We start from the raw sequence: 6552 nt of genomic DNA, 5'->3' as shown, positions 1-6552 counted from the left end.
AGCTCTTCCTTGCTTTGCTCAGGCTTTCTCCGTTGTGGAGGTCAGGGGCTTCTCTGCTTCTGTGCAGGGCGTCTCACTTCGGGACTTCGCTTGTTGAGAGGAGCTCTGGCTCTGGAGCTTGGGCGCGGGAGCTGTGGTGCACGGGGGCTTCTCTCGGACCAGGGCGGACCGTGTCCCCTGCACTGCCAGGGAAGTTCAGTGCCTGGTGTCCTCACATCCTGAGCTTCCCCCGGGCTCACCGAGGGGCAGCTGCAGTCTGGTGGCTGCTGGTCGGCAGTGCTTCTTCCTCCCTGCGTCCCTCAGGGCTCGCCAGTTCACCATCTGCGGAGGCTGCAATCCCTGGTGATGTGACATCCTGGTTTGTTGATGTGGCAGAGATATTCCATTTCTCAGTTTTCCTCCAACATCTGGTGGTCCTCACTGTACATTTACAGATAGGACCTGGAAGCACGCAAAGGCCGTCGGAAGCTCAGGGTGTGGCTGGGACTGGAGGCCCTCAGTCTCTCTGCAGGCCCCAGACGTCAGTGCTTCCTGGAGATGGCTGCCTTTCCTAGGTCAGAATTCCTATCTCCTTCTGGGCCCATCTGAGGCTGGCTGCCCGTGTGTCCGGAGTAGAGGTGGGGGGTCACCCTCCGTTTGTAAGCTTCACTCCATCCTGGGTCCCGCTGTGACGCCCGTGCTCTCGGCTGAGCCTGTGTCTGTGACTGCTGTCCTCCCGCCTGCCGTCTAGGCCCCTGCTGACCTCACCCTGCCCACGTCCATCTCTTTCTCCTCCTCTGATTTCTGTCTCCCTTCCCTTTGCACGTCTGACCCTTGGGGTTCCCCCTCTCCCTCTTCTGTCCCCGCACCCCGCCCATCTCCAAGCGGCCTGTCCGCTGAGCTCTGCACAGCTGACAGTGTCCTCCTCTAGCCAGCGCCCGCTGCAGTGGTCACTCCCATGGGGCACCCCCAGGTCCAAGGCGCTGGCCTCAGCTAGCTGAGATGCATGTCTCAGGAGTAACGTCAATGCGCTAAGACACTCACATCTTTCTGGTGTCTCTGATTAGAGGGAACCTTCTGATGTTCAACTACAGGTTTTTGGGTTTTTTCCCCCCAAGAAGCATCCCTTTGTATCCGGCTGCTCCCCTACGTCTTCAGAGCAATTCTCAGCACGCTCTAAGGGTCTGTCTCCTGGACTGTAACCCTCAGCTGTTTGCTGTCATGTCTGACTCTTTTGCAGCCCCAGGGACTGTAGCCCGCCAGGCACCTCTGTCCATGGGATTCTGCAAGCAAGAATACTGGAGTGGGTTGCCATTTCCTCCTCCAGGGCACCTTCTCGACACAGGGATCGAGCCCACATCTCCTGCATTTGCAAGTGGACTCTTTGCCACTGAGCCACCTGGGAAGCCCAACCTTCATTAAGGTCCCCAAAGAAAACAACTCTCAACGCAGAGGCGGCTGTTTTCCTTCAGCTGGACTCTCCTCTGTTCCGCAGCAGTGCTGCTACCTCCCCAGGAGCTGCTTTTACTATTCATTTTGTGCCATTGGGCTTCCACAGTGGCTCAGAGGTAAAGGAGTCTGCCTGCAATACAGGAGACACAGGAAACACAGGTTTGACCCCCTGGGTTGGGAAGATCCCCTGGAGAAGGAAATGGCACCCACTCCAGTATTCTTGCCTTGGAAATCCAATGGACAGAGGAGCCTGGCAGGCTACAGTCCGTGGGCTCACAAAGAGTCGGACGTGATTGAGCAACTGAGCACGTTGTATTGAATGTGATTTATATTATATTCACATTTTGCTATATTTGTTTATTGTGATTATTACTGTGATTGCCTCTGAACTGGTCCCTTGGTCTCCAGTTCTTCCACCCTCGGGTCCAGCTTTTATCCTGCAGCCTGAGTGAACTTTCTCAAATGCACAGCTTCCTGTGTTACAGGAAGGCTCCGTGCTTCCTGTATGGAGTTACAGGGTTACAGCCCTTTGACGGACCTCTGGTGACTGCACAGAGTTCAGGCTGCTCGGCATGTGGGTGCACACCCGGTTTTGTGACTTGTAGTCACCCTACGGCCGCTGCCAGCCCGCCTCCTGCTTGGCCCCAGCCTCATCCTCTACACTCTAGCGAGAGCAAACTGCCCGCAGTTCTAGCTGCCTCACGAGTTTTCCTGCCGCTGTGTCTGCTCAGACTACCCTGGAGTCTGCAATGCCCTTTCTCCTTGGTTGCCTGGCGAATTCCTTTCTATATTTCCTAAGTTTCCTCTCAGGATTCATCACACCACGTCAGTTCTTTCATAAAGCACACATGTTATTTCAATTGTTTGGGGAGTTTTTAATATATTCATGTGAGCAACGAAGCAGGAGGGGAAGCCTTCCCGTCTGTCTAGATTTTAGTCTCAATAGTGACGCGTTCACGTTTATTGAAGTTGGAGAGAGAATGACAGGTGTTTGTAGCAAGTGTGTGTCTCACGTGGACCCCCTGAATTATTGAGGTGATTGTCCATGGGGGAAGGTGTCGGTGAGAATGAGTACCATTTTGTCACAGGCTCTGAAATACCGTGGTTCCCTGGCCTCCATGAGGGCTCCTGGAACCTCAGTATCCTCCATGTAGAAGCAGCAGGAATTCTCTTCCCCTTCTTTCTCCTTGGGCGTCAGGAACCGACCGGCCCACCGCCCTGCTCAGCACCGCCCTCTGCTGCTGGCTTCCCCAGCGTCACCCCTGACCCCAGAGAGGAGCCGGGTGCAGGGCTCCCGCACCCCGCGAAGCAGTAGGAGTTCCTGGGGACACGCCACTGGTTCAGAGCCCCTGTGTGTCCTGGAGTCGGTTTCAGAGGGTCACGGAGCCTCCTGCCTCGGTGTGCATGTGAAAGGGATGACTTCCAAATGACGTGTGTGCAAGTTACAGATTTCAAAAGCTTTCAGTGAAAGTTCTAAGCCCCCCAAAGTGAAGAACCCCTTAACCACTTAGATCCTTAGGAGGACTTTCAGACGCAGGGACCCGACTTGAAGGAAGATAAAGCAGTGACATGGGGGTCACGGTGACTGCGTTGCAAGCACTTCTGCCAGATGGGCTGTGTTTGTCCTCTCTGGGTCTAGTGCTGAGACGGGCCCAAATCACCTGGGTGGACGGGTGTGCACAGCAGGGAAGGTTCACGGGTGATAGGTTCGGGCCAGACTGAGGACGGCTGACTGCATAGCAGCAAGGCGGCTGGGTGGATGGGGAGAAGGCGCTCAGGTACTGGTCTGTGGGCCACGAATGAGGCACACACACTCTCTCCAAGACTTAGAATCTGGGCAGAGTTTTCTCACCCAAAAATCTGAAATAAGATCCCAGTTTCATGGGATTCCTTCTCGAAGTCTCCCTAACTTGTCATTTCAGGGACATTTTATGAAACCACAAAGCCACAAAATTCCCAGATTACCAATGGCCAGTCCACACTCAATAGCTTGGATATTAAAGAATTTCCTGGGCCTTTCCTGGTGATCCAGTGGTTAAGACTTTGCCTTCCAGTGCAGGGGATGTAGTTCGATCCCTAGTTGGAGAGCTGGGATCCCAAATGCCTTGTGGCCCAAAAACCAAAACATAAAACAGAAGTAATGTTGCATAAAATACAATAAAGACTTTAAAAATGGTCCACATCAAAAAATATTTTTTAAAAATAATTTCTTGATTATTCCTGCTTCTGGCTGCCACTTGACAGGATTAAAAACATACTTCACTTTTTTATTGATCATTTTGTTTTTTTAATCTTTATTTTATAGATAAAATAAATGAGCCAAGAAAATAGCATTAATAATCTACTAAAGACAGAACAGTGCTTCTGAGGGGAGGGATCAGTGAGAGTCTGGGGTTAAAATATGCAGACACTGTACATAAGACGGATAACCAACAGGGACCTGCTGTCACAGGGAGCCATACTCAGCATTTTGTAATAACCAATAATGGAAGACAATGTGAAGAAGGAATACATAGGTGTGTATGTACATATATGAATCTCTTTCCTGTGCACCAGAAACTAATACAACATTGCACATTGTCTATATTTCAATAAAATATTTTAAAAAAGAGTAGTGGTTCTCACACTTTTGGGTCTCAAGAACCCTTCATGAGATTTACTGAGGACTCTAAAAACCTTTTGTTTGTTGGTCATGATTACCAATATTTACCATATTAGAAATGGAAATGGGGCAGGGAGGAGGTGCGCACCGGTCACTGGCAGGCCCTCTGTGTGCCTTGGCACCACGTCCCGCTGGCGCTCCTGGCCCCGGTGTGGGTGTGGGTGCAGGGCGGCACAGCTCAGTGTCACATCAACGAAGGCACAGGGGCCCCGCGCTACCTCCCTGCCTGCTTGAGCTCATCGTTGGAGGGACAGCAGTTCACCCCTGTGTCAAGGTTAGTGAGAGGCTGGACTGCCCGCTCCGGGAGAGGGGGCGGCTGCAGCCTGGATGCTCGGGAGCCAGAGCTTGAGTGAGCAGCTCCCAGCCGACCCTGCCCAGGGCCGCGGGCTCCCCAGGGACCAGCGGGATCTCCTGAGCCCAGAGCTGATCTCCCGCACTGTCTTTGGTCAGAAAGCTCCTCTCCATGTTCGCGTCTGTCTACTCATTGACCCCACGAGCACTGATTAAGCCCCTGCTGTGTGTCAGGCACTGTGCCGGGCACTGAGCATACGACCAGGAGTAGGATGTGGGGCTGACACTCAGTTTTCTCCGGACAAGTTGGTAGATGACCCTCCATGCTGTGGGTCACGTGCAGGAAAACAAGGAGGCATGGGGCTGTGGAGCCTGGAGGAGGTTCCAAGCGTAGTCAGGGTGGTTAGAGCTGGCTTCCTGGGGGAGGCAACGCTCCTCTGATACTTGGAGGCAAATGGAGTGAGAGAAGGCCTCTGAGAAGCCTCTGTGGCCCCAGGAGCCGAGTGTGTGGAGGCAGGGAGGCTGAGAGGGGGCCACAGGGCGGGCGGCCCACTGGGTCCATGCCAGGGGACGAGGAGTGGGACCACCCCGACTGAGGCTGGGTTCTGGCCAGGGATGCGGGGGATGCCTGCTGCACTCTGGGGCCCCTGGGCCAGCTCTGCTCTCAGAGCGCCCGAACCCACGTGGTCCTGAGGGCCACAAGGGCCGCCTGAACCCCAGCCACGGGCCCGGCCTACCTGCTGCTCCCAAAGCCACACAATCCAGCGTCTTACGTTTCCAGAGCTCCACAGCCCACCTCAGCGTCACTGGGTGTCCTGGGCAACTCGCTCTGGAGGCGCATCCTGTCCTCACGGGGGTCTCCCCCGACCTCTGCCTCCTTGTCACCCCACCCCCTGAGCTGCCGCTCACCCTCTGGCTCCCAAGGACCACAAGATTGGGTGGGGACCCCACGGACGATTCAGGAGAATCTCCCGGACTCAGCTCCTTTGTTAATCACATTTTCAAAGCCCCTTTGGCTGAGGAGGTGGCATATTTCCATTTTCGTTGGTACATCCGTTGTTGGTGGAGAGTAGGGGGTTGGGAGGGGCCTTGCGCAGCCAACACGGGTAATCCGTCCACACATCTCCCGGGCTGAGGGCGCCAGTCCTGATTGTCTGCGGAGGGTCCTCCCTAGCCAGGGGCACGTCTGCACCAGAGCTTTACAGGCTCACAGCCCCGGACAGCTGTGCTGTCGCCGGTGGGGTGAGGGCTTTGCGGGGGGCGGTTGACTCGGCCTCTGGGCAGATGAGCCCTGAGAAGAGGGGACTTTTTCAGGATAACTCTCAGCAAGAGCAGGAGACAGGCTGCAGAGGTACCAATGGGGAGCAGAGAGGGGGGCCTTGGAGCTGCGGCCTCGGGCTGAGCCCCACAGCACTGTGTGGGCAGCAGGCGGCCCGAGACCGTGGGGCTGAGGACGCTGCAGGCTGGTGGCGTGACAGGTGTGGGTGGGCGTGGGACTCTGGAGCCCGGGACCGGGGTCCGCGTGAAGCCTGAGGATGAATCAAGCCCCTCTGAGGCACCGCAGGGGAGGGTCCAAGGAGCGGATCACAGTCAGCACGTTCTCTGAGGTCGCCTGGCTGCTGGCCTTTTAGGTTGCTTTGACTGTTTTCGTTCTATTTGTCATCCTGCTCTCTTTGTTCTTCCTTTTCAGAAAGCAGGGTAATCCAAGCAGACAATTCATTTTGTCTTTGCCCATGTTAAGGTTTTGTACGAAAGTTATTGCAAAGGTTATAAACATGATAAACCCACGCAATAAGCTCACCTCCAGCTCCCAGATTCCTCCTCGGACCCCAGCCACTCCTTGTCAGGGCCTGCCTTTGTTTTCCACCCAGGCCACTCCACCTGGAACCGTGACCCCACATAACCTCCCAGACCCCGATCTCTCTCCCTGGCAGCCTTCTTGCATGGAGGCTTCCCAAAGGTGACCCGACAAAAGCCAAATCAGAGCCACTTCTGCTGGCCCGAGAGGGCGGGCTCTGTACCCCCTGTGGCCCTTGGGGATGTCCCCAAGAACACTCCGGTCCACCAGTTCTGTTCCTACCCTCCTGCTGCTGGCACGGCCTCGCCTGGTCTCTGCGAGGGTCAGTGTCCTGCTTGTTTTGCCCCGGCCTGGACTCCCGGCCCATGAG

This window comes from Bison bison, unplaced genomic scaffold (assembly GCF_000754665.1).
Source record: "Bison bison bison isolate TAMUID 2011002044 unplaced genomic scaffold, Bison_UMD1.0 scf7180017864524, whole genome shotgun sequence".
Taxonomy (NCBI): Eukaryota; Metazoa; Chordata; class Mammalia; order Artiodactyla; family Bovidae; genus Bison; species Bison bison.
This window is presented reverse-complemented; position numbering follows the sequence as displayed.